The sequence below is a fragment of the Strongylocentrotus purpuratus genome, unplaced genomic scaffold (assembly GCF_000002235.5).
Source record: "Strongylocentrotus purpuratus isolate Spur 01 unplaced genomic scaffold, Spur_5.0 spur5_scaffold_16, whole genome shotgun sequence".
Classification (NCBI taxonomy): Eukaryota; Metazoa; Echinodermata; class Echinoidea; order Camarodonta; family Strongylocentrotidae; genus Strongylocentrotus; species Strongylocentrotus purpuratus.
Genome location: NW_022145601.1, coordinates 11,369,098 through 11,389,141, shown reverse-complemented (window position 1 = coordinate 11,389,141; position 20,044 = coordinate 11,369,098).

Here is a 20,044-nt window from a genome sequence, read left to right as displayed (position 1 = left end):
GTCTTTAATATTGAGCAAGATGAAGTTCGTGGCTTCTCTGGATGTTGACAAGGGAACGTATGGCGTACAGATGAGCCGTTTACCGATGAAGTAGTTCCTTAAGCATCTCCCGATAGAGGAGATAATCCACCATTCCGAGAAATGATTTAAGTACAGAGTAAGGTGATTCTTTGCGACTACACACCTGGCAGATTTGTCAGAAGCAGGAACTATCCTTGAAAATTCATCAGACCCTTTCAACAAGACACACACAGAAAGAGGGAACCGTGTTAATTTTGTTACGCAGTGAACTGTCAATGTTCTGGGATTTAGTATACCGAAGAAAGGAAAGTATTTTTTTTTTGGTAAGGTTCGCAGATTGACTGGGAAGCTTTGTTGGAGGGTCATTGTTTATTTATGAGCAATGTCGTTAAAAATGTCAACTGCTATTTGGTGATTGGCTATTAACAACAGCTATTCCCACAATTCCCCACGATATTTCCACAAGAATCTGGAAAATGGCGGCTGTATGAACTGTGCGACTTATAAGTTATTCAAACACAAAGACTGAAGAAAAAATTAAAGTGAATTTCTATTCTAATAGAACTTTATCAAGTAGAACTCAGTGAATAAGAACATTCTGAGAGGAATATCAACATTGAAGTGAGGTCATAAGATACCAAGAATAGTAGGGAAGCATCAATTTTGTGTGAACATCTCTGTCATAATTGTGATGGGTTCGTCGAGGTAGTCAGGGGCTCTCTGCACTATCACAATAAGAGAAAGGAATTTATATGGAAATATGGGATCTATGGTAATTGGAAAATCTTACCAGTCCTTCGGGTGTATAGCACAATTTCTGCCTTGTCTGGGTTGGTGAAAATAGCGTTATGCGAAACCGAGACTTCCACCGGAGTTTGAAACTGAAGACGGGGAGGTGATAGCTTGAGCCCAACTGAGATGATAACTTCGTCTTTTTCCAAGTTTAAGTCAGGTGGAATGCTTGTCAATGCTTCTGCTGTGATATATTTGGATCTGTCCGGATCAGGGGCGTAGACAACGGGGGGGATGAGGGGGATGCATCCCCCCATCTCACAAGGTGGGGGGGGGTGGCATGTATAATCATCCCCCCAGGTTTTGGGGAATGATATTTGCTTACTTAATAAGTCATAATGATGATAATAATAGTAATAATAATAATGATAACAATTATAATATTAATAATAATAATTATGATGATGATAATAATAATCCTCATCATTATTGTAATTGTGTTTATTGTTATTAGCCAATTCAGACGGTAAAAAAAAGAAAATCTTACAAGTATTTTGTGGTTATCTTGTGGTTTGGAAACCACAAGATAACCACAAGATTAAACAGGCGCGGATCTACGGTGGGGGGTTTAGGGGGTTTAACCCCCCCCCCCCCCCCTTGGGCGGCCCAAAAAACAAACAAAACAAAAAAAAGGGGGAAAAAAGAAGAAAAAAAAAAGAAAAAAAAAAAGAAAAAAGAACGCACGCTGGAGAGAAACCCTTTCAAGTGCAAATATTGTGAGAAGATATTCAACTCATCTGGTAACTTAACCAAACACATGATAACTCTGGATATAACTGTGTATTTAACTGTTACTTGATTTAAAAAGACGTTATCATGCACTGCTTTTTATGGTCTCCATTGTGTTAATAGATGCCAGGAAAACATCACTTACGGGGTTCAAATAAACACCCCAAAAAAAATCGGCTCGCCGCTTCGCGGCTCGTGGACGATGCTCCGCATCGTCATTATTTTGGTCACCCCCCCCTTAGCAAAAAGCTAGATCCGCCCCTGAGTCATCCCCCCCAGGTGTACGAACCTGTCTACGCCACTGGTCCGGATCGTCTGGTGAAAGTGGAACCTTGATGCTGTACTCGTCCAGACTTATAATCATTGTCTCTTCAGTGTTGCTCTTACTCGAGGAGCGAGAGCTGTCTTGTGGACTGGTACGATATGGATCGTATGGGCGGGAGTATGGGCGGGGCTTTAAACTAGGGAGAGCCTCACCACCAAAAGTACTGCGGAGGTAGTCATTGTGGTCGTCTTCAAACCCGATAAATGGCTTAACGATGTTTGTTGCTTCTCTATTTAAAAGATAGTCATGTATATCCAGATGGCCGCCATTAAGAGCAAGGCCTGAAGGTGTCCAGTTATCATTAGAAAGTCTCCTCAGGTCTGCCCCTTTACTAACAAGATGATGAACTATTTCAACGTGTCCATTGGACGATGCAATGTGGAGTGCTGTTAACCCGTCTCGATTACAGTTATCAATATTTGCTCCTACGTTCAGTAAGACCTCGACAATACCCAAGTGGCCTTCTTCTGTTGCAAACACAAGGGTGTCATTCCGTTCCTGAGTGCTTTGTCAACCTCTATCCCTTCGTTAACGAGAAATTTGACAATGTCAAGGTGTCCCCCAAATGAGGCCAGACTAAGTGGGGTCAAACCATCGTCAGTGCTCCTATCCAGATCCGCTCGATGACTGGTTAGATATTTAACTACATCAATATTACCAGTTTGTGATGCAGTATGTAGAGCTGTACATCCACCTTTACCACACGCGTTAATATTGGCTCCTTTTGTCAAAAGGTACTCTGCAATGTCAAGATGGCAACCGTTTAAAGCAAGGTGTAAAGGTGTCCAGTAATTATTAGCAAGTCTCTCCAGCTCTGCCCCTTTACTAACAAGGTATTTGACAATATCAAAATGACCCTCCAATGATGCCTTGTGAAGAGCTGTAAACCCATCTTTGTCACTAATTTCAATGCCTGCTCCTTTGTTCACGATATACTCGACGACTTCAAGATGGCCTTCTTGAGAAGCACAAGACAGTGGTGTCCTGTCGGTGTCGTCACATTTGTCAAGCTTCGCCCCTTTCCTAACAAGGTATTTGAAAATATCAAGATGACCCTCCAATGATGCTATGTGGAGTGCTGTTAACCCATCTAGCTTACAGTTATCAATATTTGCTCCTACGTTCAGTAAGACCTCGACAATATCCAAATGGCCTCCTTTTGTTGCAAGACACAATGGTGTCGTCCCACTCTTGAGTGCTTTGTCAACCTCTACCCCTTCTTTAACGAGAGCTTTGACAATTTCAAGGTGTCCACCAAATGAGGCCAGGCTAAGTGCGGTCCAACCATCGTCAGTGCTCCTATCCAGCTCCGCTCCTTGACTGGTAACATATTTCACTACATCAATATTACCAGTTTGTGATGCAGTATGTAGAGCTGTACATCCACCTCTGCCACACGTGTTAATGTTGGCTCCTTCTGTCAAAAGATACTCTGCAATGTCAATATGGCCACCGTCTAAAGCAAGGTGTAGAGGTGTCCAGTAATCATTAGCAAGTCTCTCCAGCTCTGCCCCTTTGCTAACAAGGTATTTGACTATATCAAAATGACCTCCAATGATGCTATGTGAAGAGCTGTAAACCCATCTTTAGCACTAATGTCAATGCCTGCTCCTTTGTTCACGATATACTTGACGACTTCAAGATGGCCTTCTTGAGAAGCACAGTACAAGGGTGTCCTGTCGTTTTTGTCACTTTTGTCAAGCTGTGCCAATTTCCTAACAAGGTATTTGACAATATCAAGATGACCCTCAGATGATGCTATGTGAAGAGCTGTAAACCCAATGTCGTCACCAACATCAATATCTGCTCCTTCGTTCACTAACAGCTCTACCACATGAAGATGGCCTTTCTTTGAGCATAAGTGAACCGATGTCTGTAGGTTACAATCGATTACATTCACGGTTGCTCCATGATTGGTAAGGCATTTAACCGTTTGCAAATGTCCGTTTTCCGAAGCGATGTGGTGGGGTGTCTTGCCAGATGTATCCGTGCAGTTTACATCAACTCCTCCCGAATCCTCTGACTTGTCTTCTGAGCCGATTAATGATTGTATCTTCAGGACATCTCCTTTTGCTGCTGCTGAAAACAGCGCCATGTTAAACGTAATTCACACCCACAACGTTTTTTTCTCTATGATATTACCGTGCTCTCCAAACACCATATTACTGATTGTGATTTGACATTGAACTACTGTGTAAATTAACCCGTACCCTTTAGTAGCGATGAAATTTGGTCTATTCTGAAGGAGCATTCAAGCGTGATTATATGAAAGCATGACATGAATTGGACTTTGCATTCAGATCCGTATTCGGCTGTAGAAGTCTGCCTACATTACTGTACTGCATATTGCGACAATACAGTCCTATTGCCTTGCCATTTCTCTGTATTTTTTGTGGGCCTGAAATATACCTAGTTTTAGATCTGCGCGAAAGAAAAAGAACATGGCGGATCAATATTGTATTACTCCTCACTCATAACCATTGCTAGGTTGATCTGCCCCCCCCCCACCCCTTCCCCACGCACACAAACACACACACTCAAACACATCGAATATTAAGAAATATGAGAGAAAACAGGAAAAAGAGAAAAAGATGAAAGGGACAGAGAATGAAAAAGAATTCCACATATAATATCGCTTTTCTGTAAAACTCTATATGAATGTGTAATGATGTAATCGGTTGGTGTAGAGTACTTGCTTCATACCTCTAGAATTGGCAGAATATAAACCAAATTTTTCATAGTATCGCCATCAATTAAGCATAATAAGATGCTAACAAAGTGCATGTTATTCGCCCTTCTCCATGCACATATGCACTTCATACTCGAACCCTTTGCTCACAATGTATTACTTTCATTATTCTCATATTGAATACATTCTCAGAATTGTGTTTAATAAAAATAGATGGACTAACATCCTCGTTCTTGAAAATGAGTTCTAAAAATAAAATAGAGAAATTTCGATTCACGGGCTGCTCAACAGACAGAAGATGCCAGACCAACAACAACCCGGACACACTATAACATTGCCCCGAATCGCTAAGAATCGGACGATAATATACACTGGAGGACTTGGGAAGGGGTAGCGGGAGGGGTTGGCAGTATCGAGAGGGTGGCGGGTGGGTGTGAGGTTAGGGGAATCGATAAGGGGTGGTAGTGTATTGTTAAATTACTATGATTTTTATAAAAATTGATATTGTATGTAAATTTATGATTTTTGCTTTCGGACCCCATGGAAGAACAGGAACATTTTGAAAATGGTTCTGAAATGGGCTATCCAACCGTTAGTCTATACCTAACACATTTACTTACTTTCTTATCGTTTGAAATGTGTTTTATATGAAAGTTTTTTAAACTTGTATGTATATATGGATTTCGGAAATAAAAACAAACAAACAATTTCAAGTCCGTTTGGAGGTATGATTAATACCTCAGAAACATGCATGATATATGTGATAATCTCCGCACTTTATTCCGTCTCTGCCAACATTATTTGTTTATGAAACCTTGACGGATGAAGCATTGAGAGCTCTTTAGGACCGCGTTCCAGTCAATGCCCTTTTTGAATGAAAGGTATTCTAACGCCATTGGGTGTGCAAATATGTAATTTCTATACAAACTGAGATTCTCATAATATATTCAATTTAATTCGATTTTAATTCATTTCAAACACAAATAAAAACACATATGATATAAAATATATAATATATACATATATATGTACGTAGGAGTGCCCAATGGAAGAAGGCAAGGAGAAAAACAGAAAATACTGATATTTTTGTACACAACAAACGAAAGAATTGTCCAAGAATACATCACAATCCATTGACCCAATTGCCAATTTGAGATTCGCATATAGATTTAGAGATATCATCTTTCAAATATTCATAACTGCTTTATTATTTGACCGATTAATTTAAACGTTTGCAATCATGAGTTTCTTATTTTTCTGCTTTAACGCAAAATTAATGAACTTATAACAAAGGAGCGCCTATCATACCTATCTATAACGAATATCATTATGATATACATAACAGTTCAATTAATCCAATGCAATTAAAAAGATATATGTACATAAAGTATTGATAAATAGTTTGAAGAAGAATAAACGTCGAATAAAGGTAACATAAAAGACGAACCCCTTTGTAATTAACGTTTGAATGAGATGGATCTCAGGCAAAACGTAATAATGTTCAGTTTTTATGAATATACCTTGAATATACCTTGAAGTCCACACCTCGCCATCGTGGTGATAAAGATCCCGTAGATAGTGTGGTGTGGCAGGGTTAAGGGGGTCCCATGGGACCCATTTAAAAACCCAGGTTGGATAGTTGTTGTTTGAAGCTTAGGAGTGTGGGAGCATCAATGGCAGTTTGTGGCAGCTTGTTCCAATTGCTTACAACTCTCTGGCTATAGAAATTTTTCCTGATGTCAAGGCGGCTTCTTGTTTTGGCTAGCTTCATGGAATGGCCTCTTGTTCTTTCATAGTTAGCAAACTGAAAATAATTCTCGGGGTTGGATTTGTCGATTTGCGTCATTATCCTGTAGGTTTGCAGTAGGTCTCCTCTCTCTCTTCTTTTCTCCAAAGTAGTTAGTTTCAGTTTTGCTAGTCTCTCTTCATATGGTAGATTTTGAATACTTGGGATGAGTTTTGTGGCTCTTGCTTGAACTTTTTCCAACTTCTTTTTGTCTTTTTCCAGGTAAGGACACCAGGCCTGAATGGCGTAATCTAGGTGGGGTCTGACGAGTGACTTGTATAGTTTCAAGATCACTTCCTTACTCCTGAATGTAAAGTTGCGTTTTATCATTCCTAGTGTCCTGTTTCCTTTATTTGCTGCTGCAGCACACTGGGAGGCAACTTTCAGGGACTTGTGTACTAGAACCCCTAGATCTTTTTCTTCTGTACTTTCTTTCACCTGGGAGTTGCCCATCGTGTATGTGTAGTGTGGGTTGTGGGTTCCAAAATGCATCACTCCACATTTGTCTGCATTGTACCTCATCTGCCATGTATTTGCCCATCTGTGAAGGTGGTTGATGGAGTTTTGCATGTCTGTTCTATCATTGTCTATTTGCACTGGATGGATTAGCTTGGTGTCATCAGCAAATTTGCTAACTGTTGATTTGTCGGTTAGCCCAATTTCGAGGTCATTCATGTATATCAAGAAGCACAGTGGTCCCAGGACTGATCCTTGTACTACAGAGCTGGTAACAGGTCTCCAGCTAGATTTGGCTCCCTGGGTAACGACTTTCTGCTTGCGACTGTTGAGCCAGGCTGTTATCCACTGTAATATGTTACCATCTATTCCATGGGCCTTGATCTTTGTTACTAGTCTCTTGTGTGGGACGGTATCGAAGGCCTTTGCTAGGTCAAGGTATACTACATCTACTGGTGTACCATTGTCTACTGATTTGGTGATGATTTCTAGGTATTCTAGCAAGTTGGTAGTTGTAGATTTCCCTTTCCTAAAACCATGCTGGGTATCCTGTATCAGACCATATTTATTCAGGTGGTTAGTTATTTTGTCTTTGATAATGCTCTCTAGTACTTTACAGCTGACTGATGTTAAGCTGATCGGTCGGTAGTTCTCCGGTTTAGATCTTGCCCCTTTCTTGAATATTGGAGTTATATGGGCTGATCTCCATTCCTCTGGTACATGTCCTTCCTTTAATGATTTTCCAAACAAAATGGTGTATGGAACACTCAGTTCTTCAGCCAGGGGTCTTAGAAAAGCCGGTGGTATATCGTCTGGACCCGCTGCTTTGGATGGGTCGAGGTGTTCAAGCTTCTTTTTCACACAATCTTCAGTGATTTCTATCTCAGCAAGGATCTCTTCATTAGTTCCTATGAAGACATTCTGGGGATTGGGAACATTTAGGTCCTCTTCAGTGAAGACTGCTGCAAAGTATTCATTTAAGATATTTGCCGTTTGTTGGCCTGATGGGACTGACTCTCCATTTTCTCTTTTAAGAGGTCCTACAGTGTCTCTGACCTTTTGTTTTGATCAAACATATGCATAGAAGCTCTTCGAATCTTCTTTAATGTTTTGAGCAAGTTTCTTCTCGAAGTCACGTTTTGCCGTCTTTATTTCATGTTTGGCGTCCCTCTGGCATTTCTTGTAGTACTCTAAGTTCTTGGTTGTCTTATCTGATTTGTACCTTTTCCAAGCTCGATGCTTTCGACGGATGCTTTTCTGTGTTCTTTTTGTGAGCCAGATAGCTTTCTTCTTTCTAGATTGCCTTTTTAATGGTACATGATCATGCATTAACTGCTTCAACTTTCTTTCAATTGTGTTCCATATTTGATCAGTCGTCTGGTTTTCAAGTTCCTTTATCCAATCTATTTCTTTTAGTTCTGTTCTGATTTGATCAAAGACATGAGGGATCCCCTTTATTCACCGCTATTTGTCAAGGTGTGTTAGTTTAATTAAATGCAAAGAATGCTTTCAAAGAATGCTATCAATATGTCTTGAAGGTTGCGTTTTCCGGCTGTTGCACCCCCCCCCCTCCCCCAAGGAATAAAATCGCTGGCTTTGCATACAACAGGAGCTCATTGTTTTCATTTTCTTAACACCTGTGGTTCCTGCTAGATGCTTTCAAATGTTGAATTCATTTAATTTGATTTCATTTGAGTTGATGTTAATAATTTCCATGTACATGTATATCACTTTTATGATTACAATCCTGTCAATGTTTAGAATTTTCATTAGATTTGTTTTTATTTGATTGATTTATTTAGTAACAGCAAATAAATACCATGCATTTCATACAACGGTATTTATATGTACAAGAAGAGAAAATATTGGTTTGCAAAATGGGCGCCGAATAATTGCATATGTGATAGTATAGTATTAATGACTGCTTTGAGAGAAATAGTTGTTTTTATACGCTCAAGGGAAGGTTACAATTGTGCTATTGCCCGAGGCGTGCCGAGGGCAATAGCCCAATTGTAACCTTCCCGAGAGCGTATAAAAACAACTACTTCTCGAATATTAAAGCAGTCATTAATACTTTTATATGCCGAAAACAAAAGAGTCAACTAATGACACCACCTTAGCCTTTCTCTAGTTTATCTGCACGGTTGTTTTTTATGAGTGTATCTTTGAGAGTAGACTAGATCTAGATTCTAGTCTAAGCAAGATATTTTTACAATTTTGGGGGTGGCCGGCCCTGTGGGGAATAGAGAAAAGAACCTGCGCTTTCATATGACACCTCACTTATTGAGTATCACCTTCAGGATCACAAAAGATAAAGGTTTGAATCTCGAATTGAAAAAAAAAACTTGACTTTTTTTGCATGGTCGCGAAATGCACGTAGACGGCATAAAGACTGCATTGCGTGTAATCTCTATGGGAAGAATTTTTGTACACAACATCGGGTGCGCGATCAGACACCCTGACAACTAGATCTATTTTCGTCTACGTCTATGCTGGTACTCCATTTTCAGCAACTAAACGAACATGTTTATGGATAATTTCACGTACCCTTTTTGTTGTTCTTGCTGTCAGCGTGTCTTGCATTTGATAAGTTGAAATCATGGGACAGTTTCTTTAGTCATTTTTGTCTTGTTTGGAATTGTCTTGTCTTGTATGAAAATACCGACCAATTCTTCGCACACGTGCGGTATCCTTGATCGCTCAAACCATTTTTTAACATGTAAACCTATGGGGTAACCATGGAGACTGAACTATTTTCCCGGTAACCATGGTTACTGGGATTTTAGAACTGTTTTAACCATGGTTACTGGGAATTTTACAGAAATAGTTAAAGTTTATGAATGCAATTTCGACCAATCAGATGGCTGGATTTCTTAAGTGAGGTATGTAATCGATCCTAACGCCTAACAGCTAACCAATGTATTTTGTACAAGTAACCTTCAGAAAAGAAAAAAAAGAAGAAATTAATGTACTATTGCAATCAATACTATACAAATATATAACTTTAACAATGTCTTACAAAATACGAAATATAATTGTTGTACACATACAGACTTTTTGCATGGATTTTCGATTCATGATTTGTTCATCAAATGTGTTGTAACATATTCTAACATTAATCAAGTTCAAGTTCAAGTTCAAGTTCAAGTTCCTTTATTTACACTCATCATTAAAAATACAAGAACATATACAATTAAATACGGAATAATCACACATAAAATATCATACATTCAATAACAACAAAATAACATACATGTAACATAATGGGAGTGAAGGGATGAGCTAAAAAGGAGTATGGTCCTTATGCTAGAGCCCATCCCTCAGTATAATATAAATAAAAGGCAAATTAAATGTTGTAGGATTGGAAGCATGACAAAAAGAGGGAAAACAAGGGGGGTAAAGAGCCTGGTGAGTTATAGCACGTAGGAATCAATTAAATACATTTTATATTTTCGTTTAAAAGTTTGAAGACTTTTGCAATTTCTTATATTTATTGGAATGGAATTCCAAATTTTTGGACCATCGAAAAATATTGACTTTTTCATTAAAGTTGTTTTAATTTGAGGTAAGTGGAAATTAGTTGCATTTCTAGTTTCATAATCATGAAAAGTCGAATTCAAATTAAAATACTTTAGAAGTGCACATGGTAAAGATTCATTTCGACACAAGTACATAAAGACTGCAATGTGATATTCACAGATATCAAATACATTGAGAAGCTTTAATTTATAAAATATAGGTTTCGAATGAGCTCTGTAGTGTGAATTTGAAATTATCCGGATGGCTTTCTTTTGCATTTTGAGTATCCTATTCAGATTGGTTTGGCTTGTCATGCCCCATACTTCAGAACAGTAATATAAATGAGGAAGAATTAAAGTATTATATAACATTCTTAAAACACATTTTGGTAGAAATCTAAGTTTGTTTAGAATGCCAGTATTTTTTGAGATCTTGTTGCAGACAGCACCAGTGTGTTCATTCCATGTAAGTTTAGAATCAATTTCAATTCCGAGGAATTTGTTTACAGATACACGTTGGAATTCATGATTATTCACCTGAAGATCAACGTCATTAAAATCTATTTTTTGTTTTGTAAAAACCATGTAGTTAGTTTTATTAACATTCAAAATTAATTTATTCAAAGAAAGCCAATGTAATAGCTTGTTTATTTCATTACCAAAGTCCTGTTGTAAACTTTGAATATTTTTATGGGACATAAACACACTGGTGTCGTCTGCAAATAAGATATATTTTAATAGGTAATCAAGTAACTAATCACAAGAGACAATGGAAATCGACCATGTGTCGTTCTAAATTTTGGCAGACGTAATTGTTAATCTTCTGTTTGCCTTGTGGAGTAACTATACTCTCTATATACTCTATACACTATATATAAACATTTGAGACAAACTTTTATTAAACAGATCAAACATGAAAGTAGTTGAGCTGTATGAGTAATTCACTCTCTAAATGAAAAAAGCACGAACTGCTATTTTCTGTGAATACAATACGCTTCTTAATAGGCTAACCTTATGTTGCTTCTCCACACCTGTGTGGTTTTATCCACGTTTTATATGATAATGGATACTGTAAAAGTACGCCTAGGAACAAAATATCGCAATCCTGATACCCTGATTTACATAACGAATATGACTATTCCACGGCAGATTTCTATCATAAGTGGTAACATCAACCGCTTGGATTTCCTCTCCAGCTATGTTTAGTTTACCCTTTATACCTATTTTTACAATTTTCCATGTTTTGTTCATTACTTCATCCACATTAATGTCGCTCTGGTGAGCTGGGAAAGTATGAATTATATTAGAATCATCGGCAAACAGCCGCAAATTGAAATAATCAGTTACTGATGGCAGTCTTGGCAGATCATTTATATAGATAAAAACAGAGTTGGCCCTAGCACTGATCATTGTGGAACACCATATATTATCTTTTTCCTTATAGATAACGTTTGACCACATTGAACAATCTGGATCTTTATAAAACTCGAATGCCATAATTTAAGAGTTTAGCTAGCAGTACATTAAGAATAATGGTGTCAAAATTGCTTTCTTAAAATCGATGAATATGCCAAGAGTGAATCTCAATTCTTCGTTCCTGTAAAAGCAATCGACGTAATAATCTTGATGCAGCGTAGCATATAAGAGGGTAAAAGTTTACACAATATTAGGTAATTGTACTCAAAATTTAATAAGGTTTCCGCAATATTGGGAAGTAATAAACCCAACAAACATGCATATTTCCTCTTTAACCAATGTTTGGTCAATATTATAGGCCTGAATTGTTCTAATATTTTAACCCGACGCTGGATTTAGCCTTTTGTCAAAAAAGTGGTTGAAAAAAGGAAATTGGTCTGAGATCTAAGTTTTATTTTAAACATGATATTTCCCCCTAGATATGGTTTAAATGATCAGGAGAATACGAACCTTAGAGCATACCTTTTCTTTACCTTTATATTTTTCGAGCAAATCTAATGATTGTGGTTTTTTAAACCAAATGACAGGCAGTTGGTGGATTACAACAACCATATAATGCTATGTTCACAGGTTGTCTGATTAACGAGCCATAGGCCCTTGATTAAAGGGTGATGTGGAACACATTGAGCCTGTTTCCTAATCACTGGTGTCTGTGTCATCATCTGTCTTTGTTCTCTTAAACGCATAGTTCTCGCAGAGCTCTTGACAATCCCCACGATTCATGCGTTCGAACGCCTTGGCCAAGTCCCCAAGGTTCTGAATCTTCTTTTGATTCTCAGCAAGAACAAGTAGTTCTTCAGTCGGATTCTTGCACTGCTCCAGATGTTGTATGTAGTCTTGAAGTTCAAGCTGATTGGCAAGACCCCTCCAGTCATCAAAAACTGGGCTTTCTCTATTCAACCGACAGCGCAGCTCATGCTGTAGCCTAGGAGGTACTATGCAAGCAATTGGAACAGGGGCAGGGGCAGCAGTATTTCCATGAGGATTATTCACTTGGGAATTGTTGATGACTTTGATATTGTTGACGTTGATATAGACGTTTCCAGGACGCTGGTGCATATTTCGATCTGCTAAAGGTCCTGGAACCAATTCTTGGACAACGTTTGCCGCAAATGCTTGTGGGGCTAAGACTACCAGTGCCTCTTCTGCTGCAGAATCTAATGAATGGAAGGGCTCTGTCGATGATGTCGGAGCTTAAAACAAATTCGAACAAAAAGATGATGTCGAAATCAATAACGTCGTTCAAATTTCCGAAGAGAGTGTAAAGGAAATAAGGGTATATCACAATTATATGTGCTTCCAAAGTACTTAATATATGATTAACCCGGTTAAGTTCCAGCAACTATTTCAGCGAGCCTATACCCACTTATTACACATGGGTCGAGTGTAGCATAGATAGATTACTGTTTTGTCAAAGGAATTCGTTCATTACTATTTGTAACATAAAATTAAATGTCAGTATCTATTAATCTAAAATTTACAATAGATTGAGGAGATGAAATTAATTTTAGGGAGGTACAATTGACGGTATTCTGAACCCTGTGTTATCTCTAATATTGTTGTTTCTTTAAAGATAAGATAAAGGTGGTATTCTGAACATTGTTGTAACTTTTGTGTTATCTTTTGTTGCATCTTTTCTCTCATCTTATTGGCCGCGCATGCGCTCATACTTTGGTGCGCTTGTAATTATGCGTATTATTAATAAAGTGGCATTTAATCCTCATTTGCATATGCGCACGGGAGATAATAATGTCGAGATAATTGGTATTCTGAAAGTTGTTGTATCTTTTATCTTATCTTATCTTGCATGGTATTTACAACAATATTTACAACAGGTAGGGGGTTGCTGTATCTTTCGTGGTGATATAATGGCGGCAATATTTTTTGCCGAGAACCAACTTCGTGCCAATAGACGAGTTAGAAGAAGATTGTGTGTTGACCGGAAACGTCACAGATGAGAACTTTCTAAGATATTACATGCTAGGATATGACGATTTTAATGCTCTCATCTTAACCAATATAGTGAAAGCGTGATTTGTCTTCATGATGCACATTCAACAGCGCATAGTGATGACGCGCGTAATAAGTGCTCAAATAACTAATTACGCCCAAGATTAGTATGCGCTAGGCGCATCTGCAGATATGGCATAAAGTATTCCTATTGGTTGACCTACTTATCATGCTTATATAAAATAGATTTTGATTGGTAGGGTCCATAAAAATGGGCGTGTCATCAATGGTCAAATATAAGATAGAGGCGGTCCTTCAAGAGATAACACAGGGATAAAATGATGTTCAGAATACCAACTTACAACAATATTAGCGCTGTGTTATCTCTGGAAGGTACAACAAAAGATAACACAAAACTTACAACAATGTTCAGAATACCACCCCTGAACACGACTTTATCTTTCAGCTCCTTACCAATTGCTCCTGGCTCTGTTACGTGGTAGGCATGTGTGACTTGGTAGGCATGTTCACAAGGCGGTGACTCTTTCGATGATGGAGTCAACGGCCTAGGTCTTGTAAAGACATCAGTATGACTACTTCCGTCTGAAAAAAGCAACGTAAAAAAGGTTTTAGAAAATGATTACACCAGACTCCGACCTGTGCTGTAAAGAACTCTGACTGATCCGTTATCTATCGCAAGTCGACCCTTTGAATTATAATGTATTAGTTTAGTTTATTGACATGATTGAGATAAGATCATGGAACATGTAGCGAAGAGATGAAATTGTTCAATTTAAAGAGTAAATATTATACGGTTCCGAAAAACGTTAATAATACTTTACAGGATATTTAAAACAAAGGCTAATTGCTAGAATATAGGCCGCAGTAGCGGTTCTACAGCCCCCCCCCCTTCCCCCAAAAAGAAGCACATGTAAAAAAAAAAAATAAAAGCTTGCTAGAAGGCCCCAACCCCTGCTTCCCCCCGATAAAAAAACAACATCATACTAGTACATGTATTCCTCCAGAACCGCGTCTGATAGGCCATAGTCTTACCCTTTGTATCTGCAGGCTCAGTTGATGTTGGACCTTTCGTTTCAAGATCATGATGCTTGCTTCTTGTCTGCTCTTCGGAGAGCTGAGATGCTGAAAATGCAATAGTCATTTAAATCAGAATAGCACAAATACAAAACATGTTTTCATCTTGCACTCATGAGAGTAAATCGGAAGATTAAAAGCCTCCTCACAACGTTTGTTGTTTCGATTTTGTTCAAATTTTCAAAAAATAAGGACATTTTTTCATATGCAACAAGTTTGCAGACATCCTATTTAAAGCGTGTTCATTTCGTACACTACATTTTTCACTTGTAGCCATTTAGGTTTCATGAAACGATGCCCTGCATATCAAAAGGAAAAATACTATTAGTATATATTTTTTAAATCTTACATTTGGATGTTCCCGGTCCAACATCTGTTGGTTCAGCTTTGCCTTTAGACGATGCAGTTCCTGTCGGAGTTGATTGGGCAATTGGATTCTTATGCGGCACATCTGAATTGTGAATACATGATTTCAACGTGATGAGAACCGATTAGCCTAAAATGATAATTATTCCAACTTGGAGTCACTTGCCATGGTGCTTTTGCTACACCAAATGAACTGTATAGCATTGCACGTAAAAACTAATGTACATGATACCCGGGGTGGTATTCTGAACATTGTTGTAAGTTTTGTGTTATCTTTTGTTGTATCTCCCAGAGATAACACAGCGCTAATATTGTTGTAAGTTGGTATTCTGAACATCATTTTATCCCTGTGTTATCTCTCGAAGGACCGCCTCTATCTTATCTTTGACCACTATTGACACGCCCATTTGTATGGACCCTACCAATCAAAATCTGTTTTATATAAGCATGATAAGTAGGTCAACCAATAGAAATACTTTATGCCATATCTGAAGATGCGCCTAGCGCATACTAATCTTGGGCGTAATTAGTTATTTGAGCGCTTATTACGCGCGTCATCATTTGCGCTGTGGCATGTGGATCATGAAGACAAATCACGCTTTCACTATATTGGTTAAGATGAGAGCATTAAAATCATCATATCCTAGTATTTAATTTCTTAGAAAGTTCTCATCTTTGATGTTTCCGGTCAACACATTATCTTCTTCTAACTCGTCTATTGGCACAAAGTTGGTTCTGGGCAAGAAATATTGCCGCCATTATATCACCACGAAAGATACAACAACCCCTACCTGTTGTAAATATTGTTGTAAATACCATGCAAGATAAGATAAGATAAAGATACAACAACTTTCAGAATACCAATTATCTCGACATATTATCTCTCGTGCGCATATGCAAATGAGGATTAAGCGCCATGTTATTACTAATAAGCACAATTACAAGCGCACCAAGCTATGAGCGCAGGGGCGGCCAATGAGATGAGAGAAAAGATACAACAAAAGATAACACAAAACTTACAACAGTGTTCAGAATACCAACTTTATCTTATCTCCAAAGATACAACAATATTAGAGATAACACAGGGTTCAGAATACCGCCCCAGGATCGACAAAACTGGTAAAGAATTCTTTTTTTTCAGGAGCTGTTTTGTTCAGTATCAATAAAAATGTTTTTTGAATTCGTAAAATCTCACGTCTTTCTTACACAAATTATTTAAAACGCCTAAATAAAATGTTTGTGGATAATATGTTTGTGTTAAATTTGATGTTTTGTCACAGCTTGCCCGAAGCTCAGGCAAATAACCATTCCTGAAACTGCACAAGAATACGCTTTTCTCTGCCAGTGTTCTTTAAGCCACCCCTCCCCAAAGGAATTCGTGCCCTTGATATTACCGTTGTACAGTACTTTGAAGGCGATACGCTTCGTGATTTTTTGCTTCAAGATAAATATGACGGGAACTTCAGATACTTCACGTGGCTGAAGAGAGAACGGCATCCGATGTGTCGTCATGTGGAAGAAAGCACATTCTTCAAGTTCCTAAAGAAATCAGAGATAACCATCAATTAACACCCTACGAAATTATCAATTATCCATAGCATTCCTCCCGGTCCTCAGCGGAAAAAGATCCCATGTGGCCATGCCTTGAACCATAATTCATGGCCGTACAGAGGAATTTTTTATGTTGGGGACCGGGGGAAATTCAATGAATTATTGATAATTTATTGCATTTTCTTTGTTTTGTTTTTATTTGTGGGGGCTGCCCCCTAACCTAACCCTCGCTGTGTACAGTCATGATTCATTGGCAAAGCAATGGCCTCGTAACTGTGAGGCCCCAGGATAAAAATATATATATTAGGCTCTACCGAATAAGAAACGGACGATTTGTTTGTCAGGCTAATTTAACTTCGGGGAAACTACAGCATCAAATATATTGAGATTCTTACCTGTGTTGACACTTCGTCTTCGTTTTCCAGATGTCTGACAAATAGGGGTCCTTGTCCCCAATATACACAGTACTGCTCACCAGGAAAGGCTACCTTGTAGTCTTGTATGGTATCCTGCAAATGGTTGAATATATATGGATCCATATTGACACAATGATGATGAAAATAATAGTAATAACAATAACAAATAGTTGCAATTATTGCAATAATGCTGTTCTTCAAGAGGGCACTGCAATGTACTGCAGCAATTGCAAGGTACCCATATACCCTCTGGCGGCGATGATGGGTGAATCTTTTATGATTGTTTACTTCAAGATGCGAAATGTTTATCGGGTTTGAATATTATATCTGTGATTTGTTTTACATTTGTTGTGACCACGTATCCCCCCCCCCCCTCTGCCCACCTGCCCCCACCGTCCGTCCACGAACCCCTCTACTCAGAAAACGTTGCACAAAAAGTATTGACATATCGTAACCACTAAAAGACCGGAGACACAAACAGAAAGTTATTTCAATGAAGTTAATGAACATAAACATGTAATATAAGTTGCATGGACTTACTTAAGCGTTGGTCACATCCCACCGTGCGTGTTTTCAGTCCGTACGGTTTTTGGGGAGGCCACGGCCGCCACGTTTTTCTGAAAACGTAGGGAGGGAGTGGCAAAGGCAGGTAGGGAGTACCGGCAACGCGCGTCACACGCACTTTGTAAGTACGTGGCCCGCACGCCACGCCTGGCCGTGAACGGTTGCGTGCATCGTACGTTCCGCACGTGGTAAGTGCGTTGTACGTGCTTACAACGTGCTTACAACGTACGGTCTCCGTGCGGTTGCCACGTTATCGTACGGAGGTCGTACTTACAAGTGCTGCTCACGTACGGTGTCCTTACTCACTCGCATGTTGTAAGTGCGTGCACGTGCGATGAACTCGGTGTTTATATAGGACGACATTCCGATGTTCTCCAGCAGTCCCAGCTGTTGCTGCCTCAAGATGCCGCCCATTCCACCGAAGAGACTATATACTGCATAAATCAGTGTGAACAACGTGCGTCGTAAGTGCTTACTCGGTACGGTCCACGTGAGTTCTGCGTGCTCATTTGATAGCTGAACTGGGGAAGTGGCGAGTAAGCACGGACCACGCACTTATCACGTGCGCCTTTAAAAGACGCACGGAGTCAGTGCGTTGTGCGCTCGTTGGCAGTACCGGGCACGCACGTCACACGCACTGGGGTGAATCGGTAGCCCGAACGCAGCCCGAACGCAGCGAAAGTTCCTCTTGCACTAAAAGTGCTACGGTGTGTCTGCGTGCTCCCAAATCCGTACGGAGGCGGTTCTCATCACGTACGGATACCCAAATTTTGCCTACGTTTTTGCACGTAGACAGCACGCACTTGCAAGTACGGCGGGATGTGACCACCGCATTAAGGATTTCCTGCCCATTTTAACATTTATTTAACTCAAATTCTTTTTCAGCTAAAATTATACCGAACTGTTAATTCATGATAAATCTACCTCTTTCATGCCACAGAAGTCGTCTTTAATATCGAGAAAGATGTAGTTCGTGACGTCTCTGGAGGTAGACAGGGGAACGTATGGCGTACAGATGAGCCGTTTACCGATGAAGTATCTCCTGAAGTATCTCCCGATAGAGGAGATAATCCACCATTCCGAGAAATGGTCTAAGTACAGAGTAAGGTGATTCTTTGCGACTACACACCGAGCAGCTTTGTCAGAAGCAGGAACTATCCTTGAAAATTCATCAGACTCTGTCAAGAAAACAAAAAATAGGGGACCGTGTTAATTTTGTTACGCAGTGAACTGTCATACTATGGGATTTACTTTCACAAATAAAGAAAACAAGTATTTTTTCTGCAAGATTTGCGGGTTTATTGGGGAGCCTTGTTGTAGGGTCATTGTTTACTCATGATCAATGACATAACAAATGTCAATTACTTTTTGGTGATTGACTATTAAAATTTGTATGCATTAAATCATTCTCATAATTCCCTTCGATCTTTCCACAAGAATCTTGAAAATGGCGGCTGTATGAACTGTGCGACTTATAAGTCATTTAAACTCAAAGACTGAAACAGTTTTATTTTTATTTATTAAGCGAATTTCTATTCTAATAGAAGATTATCAAATAAAACTCAGTGAATTAGAACATCCTGAGAGGAACATCAACATTGAAGTGAGTTCATTATGATACCAAGGATAGTATAGGAAGGATTAATTTTGTGTGAAGATCTCTGTCATAATTGCTATGTGTTTGTCGTGGCAGTCAGGGGCTCTCTGCACTGCTACAACATATTTCCCCTTTCCCTTCCGCTTTTCTTTTGTTTGACCAAAGAACATTAACTGATTGAATACACTTAAATTTATTCAGTCAACGCCAATATGTTTGAATACACTGAGAAAGTACTCTAGATCAATTCATCGCGATACCTCTCACACTTTGAAAGTTCAGGTCAAAGCTTGATTACCGACTATAATCAGTGGTAGATATGGACCTGTTACAGAGACTGCACTGTGCGCATCTTCTTCATCGCGCCCGGCTGTGCTATTTTTGTGCAGCAGCTATGCAAGTTGTGTGCATCACTACGCAAGCTCTGTGCAACATTCTTGATCTGTGCATGTCTCGATGCGTTCAAAGTTCTATCACGATGTAATGAACATAATAAAATATGGCATGATGATGGGAACGTACCTTTGCCGGGTAACCATATAAACACATTCGTGGAGAGTGGCAAATTCAGATTTATGTCTTGTCTGACACAGTGGTGCTGTGAACCGTGAATTTTGTGATCTGCAGTCTGGTGACGTATCCACAAGACCACCACATCTCAACAATTTTGATACAAAGAAGAGGGCAACTTTGAGCATAAGCTTATCTTGTGT